Consider the following 24344-nt stretch of genomic DNA (forward strand, 5'->3'; position numbering starts at 1 on the left):
GGTATGTTTTTTCCAGGGTTGAAATATCTAATACTATAGGGCAGGCATTTAAGGTGAGACAGGGGAAAAGTTCAAAGGAGATGTGCGGGAAAAGTGGTATGTGCCTGGATGGTACTGGAGGCAAATATAATAGAAACTTCAAAGAGACTCTTACGTAGGCATATGAATATGCAAAGAATATAGTCATAAATTTCCCCAGCTCTTGTGCTGAGACGGAACCTCCTTAATGTTTAATATGTTTTTGCTAAAACAGTAACCACTGTAGATACTCAGAAGGTCAGGCAGAATCTGTGGAGCAAGAAGCAGCGAATGTTCTGGATCCACATCATCCATCTGAAACACTGCTTCTCCCTCTGCAGTTGCTGCCTGTTCTGCTATGTATCTGTGCTGGTTTCAGATTTCCAACATGCACATCTACTTTAAGTTCAAATTCATTGTCATGGGCACACGTAGCCAGGTTATAAATGGGATGGAAAGGAGCTTTCCACATTAGCACAATGCATTATAAACACAAATTGTATTGGCAAACATGACATGATAAATTACATAAAATAACATAAATTATATCCAACTTGTATGAAAAAAACATTGGTGTAAATTGAGGGAGATGTAGCCAAAGGTAAAATTGGGGTTTTTCACATGATTCAAGAACCTAATGGCAGAGGGGAAGCAATGGTTGTTGAACCTTGAGGTGGGGGTCCTTAATAATGGATGTCATTGTCTCGAGACATTGCCTTTTGTAGATCTACAGTATTTAACTCTTGTTAACACAGTCAAGCTAACTTCATGTGGTCTGGGTCATCTCTTGCAGAAAGCAGAGCCACCAAAAGTCAAGCGGCCTAGAGGAAGACCAAGAAAATGGGTGAGTGACAAAATGGTATGAAGCCTCGTTCAGTGAGATGGCTTCCTGGTTCTTACGGTGCTGGGATACTGGGAGTAATGACTGTGTCGTGCTGCACCCACCAAATGCTGGAGGAACTCAGCAGGTCAGGCAGCATCAATGCAGAGAAATGAACAGTCAACGTTTCAGAGGTCCACAGACCTCTTGCTTAATGGTATAAGTCCATGGTATAAAAGGGGTTGGCAACGCCTGATCTAGACCGTCTTGTGTGAAAACATCAACTGTTTATTCCCCTGTTCCCCTCTATAGAAGCTGTCTGATCTGCAAAGTTCCTCAAGCATTTTGTGTGCATTGCTTAAGATTTCCAGCATCAGCAGAATCTCTTGGGTCACTGTGTTGAACTGCTTGTTTGTATTTACTTCTGTGCAACTGGTGGCCAGAATATTTGTGCTTTTGGATACCCAGGCCTTTGAATGTATTAGAGACAAATGACGCATCTGCTGAACCCCCCATTATCTACCTCCAATGTCTAGTATAGGAGAGTTCAGCCTCAGATTAGAACAACATCCCTTTAGAACAGAGATAAAGGAGCAATTTTTTTAGCCAGATGGTGGTGAATCTGTGGAATTCATTGCCGCCAACAAATATACCAAGTCACTGGGTATATTTAAAATGGAGTAACATACACAAAATAATGGAGGAACTCAGCAGGTCAGGCAGCATCAGTGGAGAAGAATAAGCGGTCGACACTCCAGGCTGAGACCCTTCATCAGGACTGTAAAGGTAGTTTTGGTGGGGGGAGGAAGAATGAAGTAAGAAGCTGGGAGGTAGTAGGTGGGAGAAGTAAAGGACTGTAGGGGAAGGAACCTTTGTAGGAGAGGAGAGTGGACTATGGGAGAAAGAGTAGGAGGAGGGGCAGCAGAGGGAGGTGATGGGCAAGTGAGGAGAAGGAAAAGAGGTAAGAATTGAGCCGGAATGGGGAATGAGAAAAAAGAGAAGGGGGAGGGGGAGAAATGACCAGAGTTGAAGAAATCAATCTTCCTTCAGTCAGGTTGAAGGCTATCCACATGGAAGTGAGCTTCTCACTTGGTAAGGGTCACCTGTGACGAGCTAAACTACTTTAGTCTTCTGAGGAAGTACAAGTGGATAACCTATCCTGGCTGTGATATCAACGAGGTTACTGGTTCTCACCTGAGGACGGTCCTGCACTTTTGCTTGTGAAACTATCGAATGTTCAAGGCAGCTCCAAAATCTACATAGAGCCTAGCATGCACATTGGAGTTTTTTTCACTCTTGTTATGTCCCTGATGAAACACATATCAACTCACAAACCTATCCAGAGTGCACTGCCAGTTTGCAGAAATGGATGCAGAATTCAGGTTGGTTATAAAATTGAGGCATTGAGAAGGCCTGATAAATATCTCCACTTTGTACAAGTTGATTCCTTTGAATATACTATGGTTTGTAATTAACTCCCAATATACAGTACCCTACATGTAAATCTAGTTCTGTCAATTAGATCAGTGTTGTAATATATTCATAGATTTTTTTTCAGAGGTTAATTTTATTGTCAAAGTATGCAGATACAATACAGCTCTGATATTCTTCTTCTCCAGATAGCCTGAAATACAGAAAAAAAAATCATAGGAATTGTTAATGTTTTTTTCTTTCAACAACTCCCATGGTTTTTCTGTATTTCACAGCTACCTGGAGAAGATGAATATCAGAGTTATATTGTATATGCATACTTTGATAAGAAAATGAAACTTCTAAGCCTTTTTAAAAATAAAACTGGGAATACATTACAACAATGATCTAATTGGCTAGATTAAATTTACATATAGAGTAATGAATATTGAGAGTGAGTTACAAACCACAATATATTCAAAGGAATCAACTTTATCATTTGTTATATAAGCCATCTAATGTTCTCTATTCGGTTGCTGTTTCCACATTGTTGCGAACATCTCTGACATGTTGGAATTTATTGCCTATTTGTTCTTGTGCCACTTTTTATAAGCTTTAGCGGTTTCTCTATTTCCAGCCTGTAACACACTTCATTACTTCTCTCTGTAAACTGTCTAATCCCATGGGTTATGTTGTAAATCGCTTATTTAATGTTAGGGCATATTCTGGAGGTAGGGTATATAGCAAATATTAATTTCAACAATAACCAGTCTCCAGATTTGAATGTGAATCGCAGACTCATTTTAAAATGCAGCTCAAAACAATTGTCTTCCTGGAGCTGCAGATGGGTCGATTGCAAACCCATTCACCTGAGATATCTGCATATGCATGAATGCAGTTCAGAGACAGAGGTAATTAACACTCATTTTTGGTGTGTTGGTGTGAAGATCTAGATGTTTGGAATTAAGTGCAACTCAAAGGAAGCGTTATGAATGCATTGTAACTATAGAAATTGTCCTGTTGTTAACTTTGTTCTTTTAACATATAAAATGTGATGTAATATTTGGTCAGGAGACCTTTTCTTCCAAGAGTGTCTCCAGTATGATGCCTGCTTGTGTGCTTCTATATCACCAGAGTCAGTGTCTCCTGGTGGCTTCGTTCGCAGTCACAATATTTGGGGACTTATCTGGGATACATTCATGACACATCGTGTGGCCAGCAATCTCAGCAGTCTAAGTGGGTGGGTATTTTTAAGATTAGCACACACACACACTTAGATCTGTTCAGGTCAATGACCGCGGCATCGTGAAGTATCACAAACGCGCGGAGAACTGAACTGGTGGATATAAAAGAAGTGCATGTGTGTCGAGACATTTTTGTGTAATTTGGTGAGACAGGGCCACCAGTTGCGAAGGAAGGTTACTGACTTTTCAGGTCGCCTGTGGGGTGCGTATATACTTGTACGGAGAACTGTTTAGTAACGAACTCGTTTGCAAGTGTGCTTGTGTGTTTCAAGAGTAAGTCTGTAACTTTAGTGATCTGACAAACCAGTCACTCAGACCCTTTCAAAAGTATCACAGAGTTTTTGCGTGGTATCTGGATCTCTCTGTGTCTAGTATTAGAATCTCTGGTATGTGATGGCCAGCATCCTCTACAGTAGGCGAACAGTCCAAGATCAAATGTTCAGACTGAGAGCGATGCTCTGAGGTGACTCCTCACAAACCAAATGCCCTGTTTTCAGGACATGTGGGAATAAGAAAAATTTATGAGGAATTCTTGATGTGTTTTTAATTATTCATAAGAAGGGCAGTGAATGCAGTGTTGCGGATACCAAAGGCAGTAATTGGTGTGCATTGGAATGCAATTAAAACATCACAACAATTTCCCCTGTAAACAACTGAAACTTATTTCCCATCTGGGTTTTTACAGTTAGTGATTTCTGACGTTTATTGTGTTGCAACAGGTTGTGTGCTTTCAATTAGTCCAGTTGAAGCTTTTTAACAAGTGTGTGTGTGTGTGTGTGTGTGTGTGTGTGTAAAACACCAATCCATTTTAGACGATAGAATCTCTGCATTGTTACCAGGTAGGAGGCCATTTAGCCCAGTGTCTGTGCTGGCCCCAAGGTGAACAGTCCTATCAGTCCTATTCCCCTGCTCATTCCTGCCATTCCTGCAAATAATTCTTACAACTTCCCCGAAGGCACCTGATTCCACTTCCAGCACCTGCACGGGCAGAGAATGGCCAATCATGTTTACTCAGCCAATATCAAAACAAATATTCTCCTTGCAACCGCTCCCCTTTCTAATGTTTGCCCAAAACATTGAATCTGTCTACCTTGGTTCATAAACCACCCCTCTGCTTTCTTATAAGTTTGCATAGATTTGGCATGCCAACGAAAACTTTGACAAGCTTCCTTAAGTGCACAGTGGAGAGTGTCCTGACTGGTCGTATCACAGCTCGATTATGGAAACACCAATGCCCAGGAAAGGAAAAGACTGCAGGAGGTGGTGGATACAGCCCAGTCCTTCACGGACAAAGCCCTGCGCACCACTGAACACATTTACGTGGAGCACTGCCACGAGAAAGCAGCATCCATCATCAGGGATCCCACTATCCAGACTGTACTCTCTTCTCGTTACTACCATTGGGCAGGAGCCATGGGTCCCGCACCACAAGGTTCAGGAACATTATTATCCCTCAACCATCAGGCTCTGAACCAGCATGGATAACTTGACTCACCTCAACTCTGAACTAATTCTACAACTTACAGACACACTTTCAAAGATTCGAGGACTCAAATTCTCAGTATTATTTTTGATTTTTTAAAAATTTACATAGTTTGTCTCCTCTGCACGTTGGTTGTTTGCCATTCTTAGTTTAGGAACAGTTATGCATAATTTCCATTGTATTTCTTTATTTGCCTGTAATACCTGCAAGAACATAAATCTCAAGGTCGTACAGAATGTGGTGATAGAAACTTACCTGGATAATTACTTTGACTCTGCCTCCCTCTCTTTCTTCATCATCATCATCATTATGTGCCGTGTCATATGATGTGAGCGTTCATGGTCTTTTAACTATGTTCATGTTCTTGGCAAATTCTTCTACAGAAGTGGTTTGCCATTGCCTTCTGGACAGTGTCTTTACAAGACGGGTAAACACCAGCCATTATCGATACTCTTCGGAAATTGTCTGCCTGGTGTCAGTGGTCGCGTGACCAGGAATTGTGATATGCCCTGACTCCTCGTACGACCATCCACCACCAGTTCCCGCGGCTTCGTGTGACTCTGATTTGTGGGGGTGGGGGGTGCTAATCAGGTACTACACCTTGTCCGAGGATGACCTGCAGGCTAGCAGAGGGAAGGAGCGCCTTACACCTCCTTTGGTAAAGACGTATCTCCACCCTGCCACTCACTCCTTACCCAGGTTTAACCTGGTCAAGATTTTGTATTCTTCCATTGAATCTCCTCCTAAGCTAGGGGGAGCTGCCCCAGCTTCCCTTAGAGCTGAAATCCCTCAATCCTGGAGCCAATCTAATAAATGTTAATTACAATCAACATTGCTACAAATGTTGGTTTTCTAAAATTTTGAAAAGAAAAGGAAACAGTGCTGGAAACATTCAGAAGGCTAGACAACACACTGTATGAGAAACAATAAATGGTATTAATGATTCGGACTGGAGATTCTTACATAGAACATAACAACACAGTACAGGCTCTGTGACCCACAATGCTGTGCTGACCTTATAACCTACTGTAAGATCAATCTAATACTTTCCTCCTACATAGCCCTCCATTTTTCTCCCATCCATGTGGCTGCCTAGGGAAATTAGGTGTCCCTAATGTAATTGTATCTGCTTCTACCACCACCCCTGGCAAGATGTTCCATGCACTCTCTATCTGAAAACAAAATCCTATCTCTGATATTTGCCCCCCACCCCCGCCTCCATACTTTCCTCCAGTGATTTAAAACTATGGCCTCTCATATTAGCTGTTTCTCCCCTATGGAAGAAGTCTCTGACTTGCCATTCTATATATGCCCCTTATTATCTGTACAGCTCTATCATCACCTCTCATCCTCCTTCACTCCAAAGAGAACAGCCGTAGCTTGCTGAAGATATGCTCCAATCCAGGCTGCATCCCGGTAATTTTCCTGTGCACCCTCTCTAAAGTTTCCACATCCTTCCTATAATTTTCCCACTCTTTGGTGGGGAAAAGCAAATAGGCTTGGGTTGAGACGGACGGACATGGGACATTTCTGATGGGACCAGGCTACGTGAGAATAAACTGTAAATTGGATTATTTAGTGCAAGGGTTAACAGGAGTAGAGCGAGAATAGGATACAGCAAAGTAGTCCAGTGTCTCTCAGCTCTGGTGACCCAGTTTCAAAAAGTGATCAATTTTGGCCCATGTTCTGTTTTGTTACATTTCACTTCAAAAGTCCATCTGTCTAAGGTTTTAGACACCCAGCAATTCATCCTCAACAGTTCTCAGGGCAGCACCATAGCGTAGTGGTTAGGGCGTCACTACAGTACCAGCAACCAGGGTTCAATTCGTGCGTCTGCCTGCAAGGGGTTTGTGCATTCTCCCCGTAGTTTCCTCTGGGTGCTCTGGGTGGTCACTCTCAGTGGGGGAGAGAGAGGTCAGGACTGTCAGTAATTCACTTCGGACAAAAATAGTATGGAACTATAATTGTGTTTTCTGGTAGATATCATTTTGTAAATATTGGCAGCTTTATTTTCAGTATTTTCGCTAAATTTTGTAAGATGGATTTTTGCCACACCTAATAAACACCCTTGCACTGGAGTGCTAAGCAACTCCAGCCATTTTTCCTTTAGTCGGAACCCATGATCTAACCCTGTCCACTCTTTCTGTTCCTCTCGTAGTCTTCTAAACTTTTATCAGGTCTCCCCTCGGTCTCTGCAAACAACCCTGTCTCTCCTTGTAGTTCATTCCCTGTCATCCAGGCAGCATCCTGGCATAATAGCCAGATGTGGTCAGGTACAAGTTCGGTACCAATCGACGTAATGGCTGCACAGTCAACGAGGAGGTTTTGGTTTGGATTTGTTATTCTTGTAACGTGGATCAAGATGCAGTGAAAAAGGTCAACTGTTTATTCATTTACATAAACGTTGTCTGACCCGCTGAGTTCCTCTAGAACCTGGTGTGCGTTGCTCTGGATTTCCAGCATCTGCAGAATCTCTTGTGTTTAGTTTTGTGTGCTGTACAGAAGTAACAGAGTAAGAACAGTAGTGTGGCATTTAGCGCGATGATGTTGCAACTCGGGGTGTTCTGGAGTTCAGAGTTCAATTCCGGTGCCGTTCTGTAAGGTGTTTCTGTATATCCCCTCCCTGTGGAATGCATGGGTTTTCCCCAGGTACTCTGGTTTCCTCCCGCAGTCCAAAGACGTACCAGATAGGTTAATTGGCCATTGTAGTGTACGGGGTCTTTCTTTTTTGTATGTTAAATTTAAAATGGCTTCTTTGTTATGTTAAATGCTGAGAAAGTCTCTAACTGGACATTTGCTTGGGTTAATACAGACAGCAGGGAGCTATTAGCCAATGGGTGGTCATGTATCGTTTTGTTTTCGGATGATAATGCTGCCTCATATGACTGGGAACAGGGGGTTTTTGGGGGGGCAGTCGGAGGAGAGACGGGGAGTCGGAGGAGAGACGGAGAGGAAGGCGGGGAGACGGGGAGTCGGAGGAGAGACGGGGAGTCGGTGAAGAGATGGGGAGTCGGTGGAAAGACGGCGAGTTGGAGGAGCGACGGGGAGGACGGCGGACGTGCGGAAAGGCTCCGGTCGGTCACTCCGGGTGGTCCCGAGCTGTGAGTCGACAGGATCCGGGTGGTCGTCAGGAATTGATTGAGCTCCAACGGTTGTGCACGAAGAACTTGGACTTTGATAAATCTGGTGCCTCTTTTTTTTCCATTACTTCCTTTTCTGTATCGAAATTATATTAATTTCATAGACTTAGTAATTTCTATAAAGAGTACTTGGTAAAACGTACTGGGAGTGCTGGCTGATGGTTGATGTTTGGGAATGATTCGGGCGGCAGTGGTGCAGCCACCGACTCCGTGGGAAGCGTCCAGGCCGGTGCTGGGTGGGATTTCCCCTCGACATATACGAGCCAATATAACTGAGTGTTACAGTAGGTTGTCTTGTGATTGGGTTAGGATGAAATGAGGATTGCTGGGTGGCATGGCCTGAAGGCCAGAAGTGCCTATTCCATGCTGTATCTCAATAAATATATAAATAATGGAAGATTTGTCACCGGAGCGAAGATGTGACTTCTCATCTTATCTTGTGCTTTAGTTAAGTTAAAGTCAAGTTTTTTGCCATATGTATGCATAGGTGCAATGAAAAATTTACTTGCAGCAGCATCACAGACAAGTAGCAACAGATAAGCAGCATTCACAAGAAAAGCATAAATTAAACATAGTCCATCGTGGTTATAGTGTTGTTAGACTGGGGTAGTGATAGTTTTAGACCATAAGACCTTAAGATGTAGGAGCAGAATTAGGCCATTTGGCCCATCGAGTCTGCTCCACCATTTCATCATGGCTAATCCAATGTTCTGCTGAGCCCCGATCTGCCTTCTCGCCGTATCCCTTCATGCCCTGACCAATCAAGGATCTATCAGCCTGTGTCTGCCTTAACTATACCCAATGACTTGGCCTCCACAGCTGCCTGTGGCAAGGAATTCCACAGATTCACCACTCTCTGGCTAAAGAAATTCACCTCCCAAACAAGAGAAAATTTGCAGATGCTGGAAATCTGAGCAACACATACAAAATGCTGGAGGAACTCAGCAGGCTGGGGAAAAAGTACAGTAGACTTTGCCGAAGAGTTTTGGCCCGAAATATCGGCTGTGCTTTTTTCTATAGATGCTGCCTGACCTGCTGAATTCCTCCAGCATTTGGAATGTGTTCCTCTTCATCTCCGTTCTAAAAGGACACCCCTCTGTTCTGAGGCTGTGTCCTCTGGTCTTAGCCACCCCCAAAATAGGGAACATCCTCTCCACATCCACTCTATCGAGGCCTTTCAGCACTCAGTAGGTTTCAATGAGATCAACTGACATTTTTCTAAATTCCAGGGAGTAGAAGCCTAGAACCATCAAACGGCCCTCATATGAATATCGTCACGTGTACCAAAACACAGTGAAAAATGTCGGCTGTGTACTCCCTTCATAGATGCTGCCTCACCTGTTGAATTCCCCCAGAAATCTGTGTCTGTTGTTCAAGATTTCCAGCATCTGTAGAATCTCTTGCGTTTAGTTTTGTATGCCCAGAAGTAACAGAATCAAGGATGGTAGTGTAGCGGTTAGCGTGAAACTATTACAGCTGAGGATGTTCCAGAGTTCAGAGTTCAGAGTTCAATTCTGGTAAAACTTACCAGGTAGGTTAGTTGGTCATTTTAAGTTGTCCTGTGGTTAGGTTAGAGTCAATTGAGTTTGTCGGGGGTTGCTAGGGCAACATGGCTCTAGGGGCCAAAAGGGCCTATTCGGCGTCATTTCACTAAAATGAAAATAAAAATAAGAATATTGAAGAAGTATAAGGGAAAAAAGCACAGCAAGAATGTAAGGGACAGAGAGGTTTAGGGTGGGGAATGCTCAATTCCGATCTTGACAGCTGCAGGCCCTGCCTCCACCAGTGAAGGAGGCTAAGAACTGAGAGGCTTAAATTTAAGCAGGCCTCCAAGGATGTGGCTGGGTGGAGTACAGAGATGGAGAAGCAGGGGTCAGGAAGAAATTGCAAAGAAGGGTAATGTTTTAAAGCTGATCTTTCCTCATTCTGAGCCGGCTCAAGCAGAGGTTCTGAAGATCCTTCAGCAGAGGGTGGTCAGATACTGAGGAGGAGATGGATTCCCACTGTCCAGAGGTACAGACTAAAGATCGGGAGCTTAAACCTTAAGACATACTATAGGAGCTGAATTAGGCCATTCAGCCCATCAAGTCAGATCCCCCACTCCGTTGGTGTTTACAAGCATTTTTAATCTCTTCCCCCTCCCTGTGCACTCCTGCTTCAAAACATCCACCACCTGTCGCACTCACCTGAATAACGAGCAAATGCTTTGAGAGGCTGGTCAAGGACTACATCTGCAGCTTGCTACTACCCAAACTGGACCCCCTACAATTCGCCTACCAACACAACCGATCGACAGATGACGCAATAGCCACAGCTCTACATAACATCCTTACACATCTGGAGAGGAGGGATGCTTATGTGAGAATGCTGTTCTTGGGCTACAGTTCAGCATTCAACACCATAATTCCCTCCAGGCTTGACAAGAAGCTCAGAGACCTCGGCCTTCACCCTGCCTTGTGTAGCTGGATCCTGGACTTCCTGTCAGATCGCTGGCAGGTGGTAAGGGTGGGCTCCCTCATCTGCCCCTCTGACCCTCAACACAGGAGCCCCTCGGGCTGTCTGCTAAGCCCCCTCCTTTACTCTCTGTACCCCCATGACTGTGTCGCCATCCACAGCTCCAATCTGTTAATTAAATTTGCTGACAACACTACACTGATTGGCCTGATCTCAAATAATAATGAGGCAGCCTACAGAGACCCTATCAACACCCTGATACGGTGGTGTCAAGAAAACAACCTCTCCTTCAATATCGCAAAATCAAAGGAGCTGGTTGTGGACTACAGGAGGAATGGAGACATCAATGGATCTGGGGTTGAGAGGGTGAACAGCTTTAAGTTCCTCGGCATACACATCACCGAGGATCTCACGTGGCCTGTACGTACCGGCTGTGTGGTGAAAAAGCACAACAGCGCCTCTTTCACCTCAGACAGTTGAAAAAGCTTGGTATGAGTCCCCAAATCCTAAGGACTTTCTACGGGGGCACAATTCAGAGCATCCTGACTGGCTGCATCACTGCCTGGTATGGGAACTGTATTTCCCTCAACCGCAGGACTCTGCAGAGAGTGGTGCGGACAGCCCAGCGCGTCTCTGGATGTGAACTTCCCACTATTCAGGACATTTACAGAGACAGGTGCGTAAAAAGGTCCCGAAGGACCACTGGGGACCCGAGTCACCCCAACCACAAAGTGTTCCAGCTGCTACCATCCGCGAAATGGTACCACAGCATAAAAGCCAGGACCAACAGGCTCCTGGACAGCTTCTTCCACCAGGCCATCAGACTGATTAGTTCATGTTGATACAATTGTATTTCTATGCTATATTGACTGTCCTGTTGTACATAAGCTGCCTCCAGTGCATCCTGGGAATTACCTGACGTGAGCGGGTGCCTCACACTGAAATACTTGTAAAGACCAACTGCAGGAGTATTGAGGCCATGATCACCCAGCGTCAGCTGCAGTGGCTGGGGCACGTGATAAGGATGCCCCCATGTCGGCTACCCCGCAGAGTGTTATACGGCCAGCTACATCATGGTCGACGCTCAGCTGGAAGGCCAAAGAAGCGCTATAAGGATCAGATGAAGAATGCTTTAAGGAAGTGCAAGATCAGACCCGAGGACCTGGAGGATGTTGCTGCTGACCGTACCACTTGGCGACAGCTGCGTAGGGACGGGGTTCGTATTCTGGAGATGGAAAGAACAACCAGAAGACAGCAGAAGAGAGCCAGGAGAAATGCAGCCATGGTTGCCACCACTACTAGATATACATGTCCCACCTGCAATAGAGCTTGTGGGCCCAAGATAGGACTGTATAGTCATCAGAGACCTCACCGTTAAAGGAGTGGACGTCAGCATTGGATTTCGATGGACAACCGAAGAAGACATACTATTTATTACAAATTACTATAAATTGCACATTTAGACAGATGTAATGCAAAGATTTTTACTCCTCATGTATGTGAAGGATCTAAGAAATAAAGTCAATTCAATTCAATAATTTAATATCCCTCTCAAACCCATTTTCCTGCCTACTTCCTGTAATCTTTGATGCCTGATTAATCAAAAGCCTTTCAACCTCCGCTTTAAATATACCCAATGACTTGGCCTCTGCAGCTGTCTGTAGCAAAGAATTCCAGATTTGCTACCCTCTGGCTAAAGCTTAACATTTCTGCAGTCACATCTTAATCTGTTTCTTCATGTCAAGAATATTGGTCAAAATATTTGAACAAACTGGGTGGCTGGTTGGTCTTTCTGCCCGGTGTGTTACTTAGGAGATCCCTGGAGACGGATAGTTCACAGTGAACCCTTAACCTCAGGGTGGGGTTTGCAGCTGGGTGTGGGGAGGATTATCTCCAGCCAGTTAACCTCCTCCCCTCACCCTTCTGTAGTTTGGAATCAATTGACATCACCCTCACCCCTATCCTTCCCCCCCCCCCCGCCAAATAACCTCTTACTCAAAGCTCCATCCACTTCCTAACAGCAGGTTCTTATTCTTGCATTTCCGCACTTCAATACAGCACCCCGCCCCCCCCCCCCCGAGAGGTCAGAATCAGAATCGGGTTTATTATCACTGGCATGTGCTGTGAAATTTGTTGTTTTGCGGCGGCGGTGAAAGACATAAAACTCGCTGTAAGTTACAAAGTAAACAGAGCCGAAGAGGAATAGTGCGCTAGTGTTCATGGGCCCGCGGACCGTTTGGAAATCCGATGGCGGAGGAGAAGAAGCCGTTCCTCAAATATTGAGAGTGGGTCTTCAAGATCCTGTACCTCTATCCTGATGGTGGTCACTCGAAGAGTGCGTGCCCTGGATTGTGAAGGTCCCTTAGCAATAGATGTGGGCTTCTTAAGGCACTGCCTCTTAAAGGCGACCTCGATGGCAGAGAAAGGGAAAGCCTCCAAATTGACGGCATCAGCACTGATTTTTCTCACTTCCACGAGGAAATCTGCAGATGCTGGAATTTCAAGCAACACACATAAAAGTTGCTGGTGAACGCAGCAGGCCAGGCAGCATCAACGTTTCAGGCCGAGACCCTTCGTCAGGACTAACTGAAAGAAGAGCTAGTAAGAGATTTGAAAGTGGGAGGGGGAGGGGGAGATCCGAAATGATAGGAGAAGACAGGAGGAGGAGGGATGGAGCCAAGAGCTGGACAGTTGATTGGCAGAAGGGATATGAGAGGATCATGGGGCAGGCCCCCCTTCCCCCTTTTCTTTCTCCCTAGGCCTCCTGTCCCATGATCTTCTCACTTCCAGTAATTTTTCCCTCCTTTCCCCGTTCTCTCCTTTTCCATTCTCCATCCTGGCTGCCTTCTTCTTACTCCTTGTCTTCTCCTCACCTGCCCATACCGCCCTCTGGTGCCCCTCCTCCTTCCCCTTCTCACACGGTCCACTCTCCTCTCCTATCAGGTTCCTTTTTCTTCAGCTCTTTACCTCTTCCACCTATCACCTCCCAGCTTCTCACTTCTTTCTACCTCCCCCCCCCCCCACACACAACTGGCTTCACCTATCATCTTTCGGCATACTCTATCCCCTCCCCCCACCTACTTACTCTGGCTTCTGCCCCCTTCCTTTCCAGTCCTGATGAAGGGGCTCTCGACCCAAAATGCCGACTGCTTATCCCTCTCCGTAGGTGCTGCCTGACCTGCTGAGTTCCTCCAGCGTTTTGTGCGTGTTACTAAGTATTCCCCCAGGAAGGATTCCCTATTAACCAGCGGGAGAACCTACTGCAAACAAGAAAGGTTTTGTGGAATCTCTCTCAAGCTCCATGAAGTAGTCAGGCAGGTTAGGAACAGCGGCTGTGTGTGGAGAGGTCGGTGAGAAAGAGGAAGTGTGTACTATTAGTGGAGGAAACGCTCAGTGAGGGCTTGCATTCCAGGGATACCACACATGGGGAACAGCAGCTGCCAGTGTCCCCCCTCTTTTAGTCGTGCTTTCTTGGACCCATGCTGTTCTTCCCTGCGGAACAAGAAGCAGCACATCGAAGGAGTAGGGGCATCTGTCGCCAGCCGCTCACCCTCCTCGTGTACTGCAGAGCGCTGGTGCACGGCTGCGACATTAGCCTACCTGTTTATACCCAGTGCTGGGCTTTACCCAGTAATTCTCTGACACCCATATGCAAAAGGATCAAAGCCCACTTCGGCTCATGGCCCTACCCGCATGAAAGTACGAGTTCAGGTTTTTGTCACGTAAAGGACGAGGGAGGTTTGCTGTTCACAACCCACTGTCCCAGTCATACTCGCCCTGTAATCACCAACTGCACTGACGCACACAGTAGCCTCGACTCTACCTCTGGCACCATCCACAGTCCCCTGTACCTGCTACGCTGGCTCTATCCCCACAGCCCTCTCTACCTCCAATAAATCTGTTAAGTTGGTTTACTATTCTGACGTGCACTGAGGTGCAGTAAAAATCATCAACACAGATCATCAGAATCAGGTTTAATATCACCGGCATATGTTGTGAAATTTGTTTTTGTGCAGTATATTAAAAACTAAATACATATAAATAGTAAAATAGTAACATTATAGTAGTTAAATTAATTAAATAGTGAGGTAGTGTCCTTGAGTTCAATGTCCATTCGGAGGGGAAGAAGCTGTTCCTGAATCGTTCAGGCTTCTGTACCTCCTTCCTGATGGCAGCAATGAGAAGAGGGTATGTTCTCAGTAGGAGGGGTCCTTAAGGATGGACGCTGCCTTTTTGAAGCGTCACTCCTTGATGCCCGGATTCTGCAGAAGCTAGGCCCCGTGATGGAGCTGACTACGTTTACAACTCTCTGCAGCTTATTTTGATCCCGGTCAATAGTACCCTGCTCCCCGTATCAGACCGGGAGTTAGAATGTTCCAGTTAGAATGGAGCCGGTTGGAATGCTCTCCACGGTACCTCTATAGAAGCATGCAAGTGTTTTTGGTGACGCACCAAACCTCCTCAAGCTCCGAATGAAATATAGCCTTCTTTGTAACTACTTTGGTATGTTGGGCCCAGGATAAATCCTCAGAGATGTTGACACCCAGAAACTTGAAATGGCTTACTTCATTGTCACTGAATGGCGCACCGAATTACTTCATCACATTGTGGTAGTACAAGGGAAAAGCGTTATAGAACGCAGAGTGCAGAGTTCGAGTTACAGAGAAGGTGCAGTGCAGGAAGACAATGAGGTGCGTGGGCTAAAATGAGATAGATTGTGAGGTTAAGGGTCCATCTCATTCTGATAGGAACCCTTCGGTGTGAAAGTCTTATAACAGCAGGATAGAAGCTGTCCTTCAGCCTGCACATGCTTTCAGACTTTTGTGTTTTCTGCTCGGTGGGAAGGGGGAGAAGAGAGAATATCTGGGTGGGTAGAGTTTTGATTATGTTGGCTGCTTTACAGGGGCAGGGAGAAGTGTAGACCGAGACAGACAGAACCACCCACAGACTCCTATACCTGCTGAACAGTCTGTGCCTCTCAGCCCGTTGTACATCCCACACAGCCCACTGCCCTTTGTGCTTCCTGCAGAGCCCACAGTATTAGTGTCACAGGGTTATAAACTGCTACAGCGCCGTCAGAGGCCATTTTGGCCCATCTAGTGCATGGTTAACTATTAACCTGCCTTGTCCCATCAACCTGCCTTTAGACCAGGGGTGGCCAACCTTTTACATTCCATGCGTCGATTTTTTCACGCACGAGTTCAGATGCGCCACACAACTCTTGTACCCCCACAATTCTTGTAAAAATATGTTAATATAGAACTCGTGCGTGAAAAAAAATCGCATCTGAACTCGTGCGTAAAAAAATTGACGCATGGAATGTAAAAGGTTGGTCACCCCTGCTTTAGACCATAATCCTCCATACACTTTCCCATTCACGTAAGTCAAACCCCCGTCCAACATTTCCACGGACAGCTCATTCCACTCTCTGTCTCTCTCTGTCTGTCTCTTTCTCCCTTTCACACACATTCTTTCTGTATCTCCCCTCCCAGTCTCCCTGTTTCTTCTGCTCTCCCCCCTCCCTCTCCCCACACCCCCCCTTCTCCCCCTGTCTCACTTTCACCCTCACATTCTCGCTGTGACCACGAGGGTCTCCCCCGAGCGTTCCGGTTTTCTCCCACATGACAAAGATGTCCCGGTACGGGCACACTATGGTGCCAGCAGCATGCGACACTTGCTGGCTGCCTGCAGCACATTCTCAGACTGCGTCGATCGTTGACCCAGGACGGTAGATTTTGTTGTATGTTTCCTGGCTTCGCTGTACATGTGACAAAGCAGACATTGCAGGCCGAAGGGCCTGCCGGTGAGCTGTACCGTTCTGTGTTCTAAACCCAGCTGCTCTTGAGAAGGTGCTGCTGAGTTTCCTTTATGAAACTCTGCCGTCCTCCTGGACGCGTCGGTGTCAGCTGGGCATCTGGATTCAGATCTAGTGACGGTGTAGGGCCAGCGATTTATCTCCAAGTCAGGGTGTCCTGTAGGGGGGACCTGCAGGTGCATTTCTTCATGTGGTTGCAGCCCTTGTCTTTGAGGGTGGGACAGATCTGCACACGTGTCTAGGAGAAGGTGGGGAGCAGTTCCCTCCCCGACTGTCCAGCTCAGGGTGACAGGTCAAAGCACGGGAATGGGGGCAACTTTTTGGTGGGGGGGGAGGTTTGGCTGCTCATTCAAATGAAAGTGTGTGTGTGTGTGTGTGTGTGTGTGTGTATGTATGTATGTATGTACATACACAGGCATGAGTATATGTTGTGGAATCTCTCCCACTTGTGCATACTGGTTGTTTGTCAATCTTCGTTTATATTTAGTTTTTCATATATTTTATTGTATTTCTTTATTTTCCCGTAAATGTCTGCAAGGAAATGAATCTCAAGGTAGTATATGATAATATATATGCACTTTGAACATTTATATTTTTTATTGTGGCTTTGTGTGGACCCTTCTTCCTCTGTGTGTGTGTGTGTGTGTGTGTACGCGCACCTTTGACTGTCAGTCCTCCTGTGGGCCCTACGCTGGGGACTGTGGGCCAGGAGATGGGTGAGCGGGGAGGGGTCCACAGGTCGGAGCAGAAAGCGCGAGCCAAGTTCTATTTGGAGCACATTCCAGCCGCACATCGGTGACAGGTTTGTGGAGAAAACGAGAAGGCAAGTCTGGCTGGGAACCAGAGGGATGGAGGTTCCTGGCCCAGTTACCAGCACCAGGAACACACAGGATTTTTATTTTGTGTGATGCCAGAATTCCTTTCCACTGAAGTCACCGGGCTTGGAAGAGATTTACAGCAGTGTTTTGGCAGTGGGGTGTCCAGTGAGGGTGGCTCCATGCCTGGAGAGTCCTCCAGCATTCTGTGGTCACTCGATCAAATGACTAGATTTGGGGAATGGGGTGTGTCTTTGTCCCTGGAGCTGTCTCGGAGATCCGGAAGCTGGAAAGTATTTATTTTTGAACCTAACTGGGGAATCATTGGGTTTTCAATTTTCATTTTAATTTTGTGCCAAATATGTATGGGACTGAGGAACAATTCTTAACCCTTCCAATGCTAGACTGACAGGCGTCAGAATCTGTGCCTGAACTCTTTAAGATAAAACCTCAGAATTAGATATTATTTTATTTATTGAGATACCACACGAAGTAGGCCCTTCTGGACCTTTGAGCTGCCCTGTGCAGCAATTCCACAATTTTAGTCCTGGCCTAATTTACAATGACCAATTACCCTACCAACTGGTACGTCTTTGGACTGTGGGAGGAAACCGGAGCACCCGGAGGAAACCTACACGGTCACGGGGAGAACTTGCAAACTCCTTACAGACAGTGGCGGGAATTGAACCCAGGTCACTGGTATGGTAAAGCATTGTGTTAACCACTATGCTACCATGCTGCCCCAATTAATCTGAGTCTACAGAGAAAAATCATTCAATGACTTTAGAACATAGAATAGTAGAGCACAGTACAGGCCCTTCAGCCCACACTGTTGTGCCAACCCTCAAACCCTGCCTCCCATATAAGCCCTCACCTTTAGTGTTAGAAGTGGGGGGGGGGAGTAATAAATGTCAGTTGTAAAAATTGCAACATACATCCATTTTCACTTTTGCCCATCAGACGTAAAAGTTCAAAATTCAGAGTTCAAAGGTATAGGAGCAGAATTAGGCCATTTGACCCACCACTCAACCCAATTTGCCCACCTTCTCCCTATAACCTTTAACCCCATTATCAATCTCTGCTTTAAATACTCCAAGTGACTTGCTTGTGGCAACAAATCCCGCAGATTCCTGCCACTGCCTGTAAGGAGTTTGTACATTCCCCCTGAGACTGCGTAGGTTTCCTCCGGGTGCTCCAGTTTCTGCCCACAGTCCAAAGCTGTACCAGTTAGTAGGTTAATCGGTCATTGTAAATTGTCCCGTGAATAGGCTGGCACTAAATCAGCGGTTTAATGTTGGGCACGTGGCCAAGTGGTTAAGGCGTTCGTCTAGTGATCTGAAGGTCGCTAGTTCGAGCCTCAGCTGTGGCAGCGTGTTTGTGTCCTTGAGCAAGGCACTTAACCACACATTGCTCTTGTGTCTGTGCGAGGAGTGGTGCCCACACAGACTTCCAATCTGCACCTTGTAAGACATGAAAATGCCCGACGCAGGCCTCCCATGGTCTGAGTCGACGTTCCCTCCCTCCCTCCAAATCGGGGGTTGCTGGGCAGCGCTGCTCCAATGGGCCAGAATGCCTAATCTGTGCCATCTCAATAAATAAATAAGATCTCTCTGACTAAAGAAATTCCTCCTCTTCTAAAGGTATGTCCCTTTATTATGAGGCTGTTTCCTTGGATTATTAATGGAAAAAACATCCTCTCCACATCTACTCTGTTCAGAGTATTAAGTATTATGTAGGTTTCAATGAAAATCTCTCTCATCTTTCTGAACTCTATCAAGTAAGGACCAGTAATTTACTTACTAACCTGTTATGCCGCTGGTGTTGAGGACAACAATGAAGATCCTCCATCTCTGTCTGTCCTTGGCAATCTTCTCTATTGTGTTCCTGGTGTGGTTCAGGGTCCTCATTTCTGCCTCTTCGGTAGAGTGCCAAGTTATCTTTTGTCTCCCTTGTTTCCTCCACCCTTCAAGGGTCCAATGGAGTGCAGTCTTGATGATGGAGTTGGCCTCTCCTCATCACCTCAGTCCATCTCCATTTCCTCATGATGGTTGTGGACATGTCTTCTTGATGACACTGAAGCAGTAGGGTGTCATTGGAGATTTATTTTAGATTATGAAGACACGTAGTCCTCTTTTATTGTCATTTAATAATGCATGCATTAAGAAATGATACAATTGGCCAGATAATATGGAGGATCTAAGGACCAGTAAGGACCCCCCCGCCCCCCAGGACTTTCCCTCTTCTCATTATTGCCATCAGGGAGGAGGTACAGGAGCCTGAAGACCCACACCCTATAATTTAAGAACAGCTTCTTGCCCTCCACCGTCAGATTTCTGAACAGTCTATGAAACCATGAATATGGCCTTGTTATTCCTTTGTTATTTGCATTATTTAGTTTTGTACATTGGTAGTTTTTATACCTTTGCACCGTAAAGCAACATATTTCACAGCATATAGCTCCGTGATCATTATGTGCCATGTTGTATGACATGGGTAATCACGGTCTTGACCATGATTGATCTCGGCAGATTTTTCCACAGAAGTGGTTTGCTATTCTGGGCAGTGTCCTTACAAGATGGGTGACCCCAGCCATTATCAATACTCTTCAGAGATTGTCTACCTGGCATCAGTAACCAGGACTTGTCATATGCACCAGCTGCTCCCATGGCTTCATGTGACTCTGATCATGGGGGCTAAGCAGGTGCTACACCTTGCCCAAGGGTGACCTGTAGGCTAGTGGAGGGAGGGAGCGCCTTACACCTCCTTTGGTAGAGACGTATCTCCACCCCACCACCCTAGTCAATGATAATAAATCTAATTCTGATTTCGAGTACGTCCGTAAAATTATAAAGATATGGAAGCAGAATTAGGCCATTCAGCCCATCAAGTCTGCTCTGTCACTCCATCATGGTTGATTTATTAACCCTCTCAACCCCATTTTCACAAAGTCACCACCTTCTAGCTAAAGAAATTCCTTTTCATCTCTGTCCCTCTATTCTGAAAGTGAACCCTCTGGACCTAGACCCCCACTATATCTAGGCCTTTCAATATTCGATAGGTTTCAATGAGATTCCCCCCACCCCCCTATTCTTCTAAACTCCAGTGAGTAGAGGCCCAGAGCCATCAAACATTCTTCATACTTATAGTCTCTTTCTCTGTCATAATTTTACTGATAGTGTTCATTTCTGTTCCTAACAGAGCAGTGGCACCAACCCTATTCCCTTCCTAGAGTTGAGTGAAAAAATTCATACAGCAGAGAAACAGGCCCTTCGGCCCACTAAGTCCATGCTGAGCAACCAACCATTAACTGGCAGCTTGTGCTGCTGCCCTCCCCTTACCGTACCATACCGACAACCATCGGTGCCCTGAACCGGGCTGCCTAACTTCAGTCACCACGACTCTGATCTGATGCTACAACCTACAGACTCATGTTCAAGGACTCTTTAACTCATGGTCTCAGTGGTTTTTTTATTTACACATTTTCTCATCTTTTGCACATTGTTTATAGTTCTTCATAAATTCTATTGTATTTCTTATTTTCCTGTAAATACCTGCAAGAAGATGAATCTCAAGGTGGTATGTGGTAACATGCATGTACTTTGATAATAAGTTTACTTAGACTTTTGACTTTGACCATGACACTTTAATCTGGTTTCTGCCCTCTTCCTTTCTAGTCCTGATGAAGAGTCTTGGCCTAAAATGTCAACTGTTAATCTCCCTTCACTGATACTGCCTGACCTTTTGAGTTCCTCCGGCGTCTTGTTGCTCTGGATTTCCAGCATCTGCAGTCTCTTTTGTGCACCCATTTACACTGGTCCCATTACAGAAGTGAATTTACCGAAAATACTGCTTTAAGCGTTAAGTAGGTCAGGAGGGCATGTTATTGGCCACAATGCTGAATATAAAGATCAGACTGTCAGCTCCACATGCCAGTTTACCCACTACATGAAACAAATTAGACTGCTTTCTGGAGGCAGAGACAGACTGCATTTTACATTGATTTTTAGCAAAGTTTTTTTTTGGAAGCATCACCCCAAGATGCTCTAAAGCACCAACCCCCCCCCCCCCCAGATTCTTCCACTCACCTGCACACTAGGGAAGATTTAGTGGTCAATTAATCTCACCAGCCAGTGCATTTTAGGGATGTGGGTGAAGAGCAGAACATCCAAAGGAAATTTGCATAGTCACAGCGAGAACCTGCAAACTCCACACAAACAGCAGAGATCAGCTTTAAACTGATCTGGCAAAATCTGTGACAAAATACCTCTGCTCACTGTGTTGCTTCTGTCCTTTATATTTTCATTGAACATAGAACAGTACAGCACAGGAAGAGGCCATTTGGCCCACAATATCAGTGCTGAACAGGACGCTAAATTAAACGACATTGGCAAAGTGCTGCAAGTCAGGCAGCCTCTGTGGAAAGGAATTAACAGTTGACATTTTGGGCCGAGACCCTTCATCAGGACTGGAATAGTCAACTGTTTGTTCTTTTCCATAGACGCTGCCTGACCTGCCAAGTTCTTCCAACATTTTGTTTGTGTTACCCTGGATTTCCAGCATCTACAGAGTCCCCTGTGTTAATGGCTTATTATTGTCACATGTACCAAGATAGAGTGAAAAGATTGTCTTGCATGTTGTTCGTGCAGATCAAAATATTATGTAGAGCATTGAGCTAGAACAAGCTAAAACTTTAACAATGCAGATTAAAGTGTAAAAGCTACCGAAAAAGTATAGTGCTGTTAAAAGATGAAGTGTAAGATTGTAATGTGGTAAATTGTGAGGGCAAGAGTCCATTTTATTATAGAAAAATTCTGTTGAAGAGTCTGTTAACAGCAGGGTAGAAGCCATTTGGTACACTGCATGCTTTCAGAAGAAGAACATTTCTCTCTTCTCACATCCTCATCAAAGTTCAAATTAAATTTGTAATCAAAGCACCTATATGTCACCAAGTATTACACTGAGATTTATTTTTTGCAGGCGTTCACAGTAGCCAGTAGCGCAAAGAAATATAATAGAGTCAAGGAAAAACAGCACACAAAACCTGAAAGCAACCACTGTGTAAAAGGCAAACTGTGCAGGTACAGAAAAAAAATAAGAAAAGAACGCTGAGAACATGAGTCGTAGAATCCTTGAAAGTGAGTCCGTAGGTTTTGTTCAGTGATCAGTTCAGTGTTGTGGTGAGTGTAATTGCCCACACTGGTTCAAGAGCCTGATGGTTGATGGGTAACAACTATTTCTGAGCCTGGTGGTGTGGGACCCAAGGTTCCTGTACCACCTCCAGGATAGCAGCAGCAAGAAGGAAGCATGGCCTGGATGGTGAGAGTCCTTGACGATGGATGCTGCTTTATTGCGGCAGCCCTCCTTGTAGATGTACTCAATGGTGTATGAATGTACTCGATGGTGTGTAGACATTCTCAGTGTGTGTAGACGTTCTCAATGGTGTGTAGACATTCTCAGTGTGTGTAGACGTTCTCAATGGTGTGTAGATGTACTCAATGGTGTGTTAGACGTACTCAGTGGTGTGTAGACATTCTCAATGGTGTGTAGATGTCTCAATGGTGTTTAGACGTTCTCAATGGTGTTTAGACGTTCTCACTGGTGTGTAGATGTTCTCAATGGTGTGTAGACGTACTCAATGGTGTGTAGACGTACTCAATGGTGTGTAGACGTACTCAATGGTGTGTAGACGTTCTCAATGGTGTTTAGACGTACTCAATGGTGTGTAGACGTACTCAATGGTGTGTTAGACGTACTCAATGGTGTGTAGACATTCTCAATGGTGTGTTGACGTTCTCAATGGTGTGTAGATGTTCTCAATGGTGTGTAGATGTTCTCAATGGTGTGTAGACATTCTCAGTGTGTGTAGACATTCTCAGTGTGTGTAGACGTTCTCAATGGTGTTTAGACATTCTCAATGGTGTTTAGACGTTCTCAATGGTGTGTAGATGTTCTCAATGGTGTGTAGACATTCTCAGTGTGTGTAGACATTCTCAGTGTGTGTAGACGTTCTCAGTGTGTGTAGACGTTCTCAATGGTGTGTAGACATACTCAATGGTATGTAGACGTTCTCAATGGTGTGTAGACGTTCTCAATGGTGTGTAGACGTTCTCAATGGTGTGTTAGACGTACTCAATGGTGTGTAGATGTTCTCAATGGTGTGTAGACATTCTCAGTGTGTGTAGACATTCTCGGTGGTGTGTAAACGTTCTCAATGGTGTGTAGACGTACTCAATGGTGTGTAGACGTACTCAATGGTGTGTAGACGTACTCAATGGTGTGTAGACGTTCTCAATGGTGTTTAGACGTACTCAATGGTGTGTAGACGTACTCAATGGTGTGTTAGACGTACTCAATGGTGTGTAGACATTCTCAATGGTGTGTTGACGTTCTCAATGGTGTGTAGATGTTCTCAATGGTGTGTAGATGTTCTCAATGGTGTGTAGACATTCTCAGTGTGTGTAGACATTCTCAGTGTGTGTAGACGTTCTCAATGGTGTTTAGACATTCTCAATGGTGTTTAGACGTTCTCAATGGTGTGTAGATGTTCTCAATGGTGTGTAGACATTCTCAGTGTGTGTAGACATTCTCAGTGTGTGTAGACGTTCTCAATGGTGTGTAGACATACTCAATGGTGTGTAGACGTTCTCAATGGTGTGTAGACGTTCTCAATGGTGTGTTAGACGTACTCAATGGTGTGTAGATGTTCTCAATGGTGTGTAGATGTTCTCAATGGTGTGTAGACATTCTCAGTGTGTGTAGACGTTCTCGGTGGTGTGTAAACGTTCTCAATGGTGTGTAGACATACTCAATGGTGTGTAGACATTCTCAGTGTGTGTAGACGTTCTCAGTGTGTGTAGACGTTCTCAATGGTGTTTAGACGTTCTCAATGGTGTGTAGACATACTCAATGATGTGTAGATGTACTCAATGGTGGGGAGGGCTTTTCCTGTGATGTGCTTGGCTATATCCACCACTTTTTGTAGGCTTCTCCATTCTTGAGCACTGGTCTTTGTGAAGAGATCACTTCTAGCGGCCAATTAATTTGCTCAGAGGAAACACGTGGTGACAGGGAGAACGTGTGAAATCCACATGGACACGGAGAACATGCAAGCTCCACACAGACAGCACTCGAGGTCAGGATCAAGC

At 45.3% G+C, this 24344-nt stretch overlaps 1 long non-coding RNA gene across 1 annotated transcript in view; it reads left to right on the plus strand.

Annotated features, from left to right (window-relative positions):
* Positions 1 to 812: 812 nt before the first annotated feature.
* Positions 813 to 24344, plus strand: part of LOC134357121 (uncharacterized) — a 118912-nt gene continuing 95380 nt past the window's right edge. The window contains exon 1 of the long non-coding RNA XR_010020517.1: positions 813 to 862. This is a non-coding gene — a long non-coding RNA (uncharacterized LOC134357121). The remainder of the gene's footprint in view (positions 863 to 24344) is intronic.

This window comes from Mobula hypostoma, chromosome 15 (genome assembly GCF_963921235.1).
Source record: "Mobula hypostoma chromosome 15, sMobHyp1.1, whole genome shotgun sequence".
NCBI lineage: Eukaryota > Metazoa > Chordata > Chondrichthyes > Myliobatiformes > Myliobatidae > Mobula > Mobula hypostoma.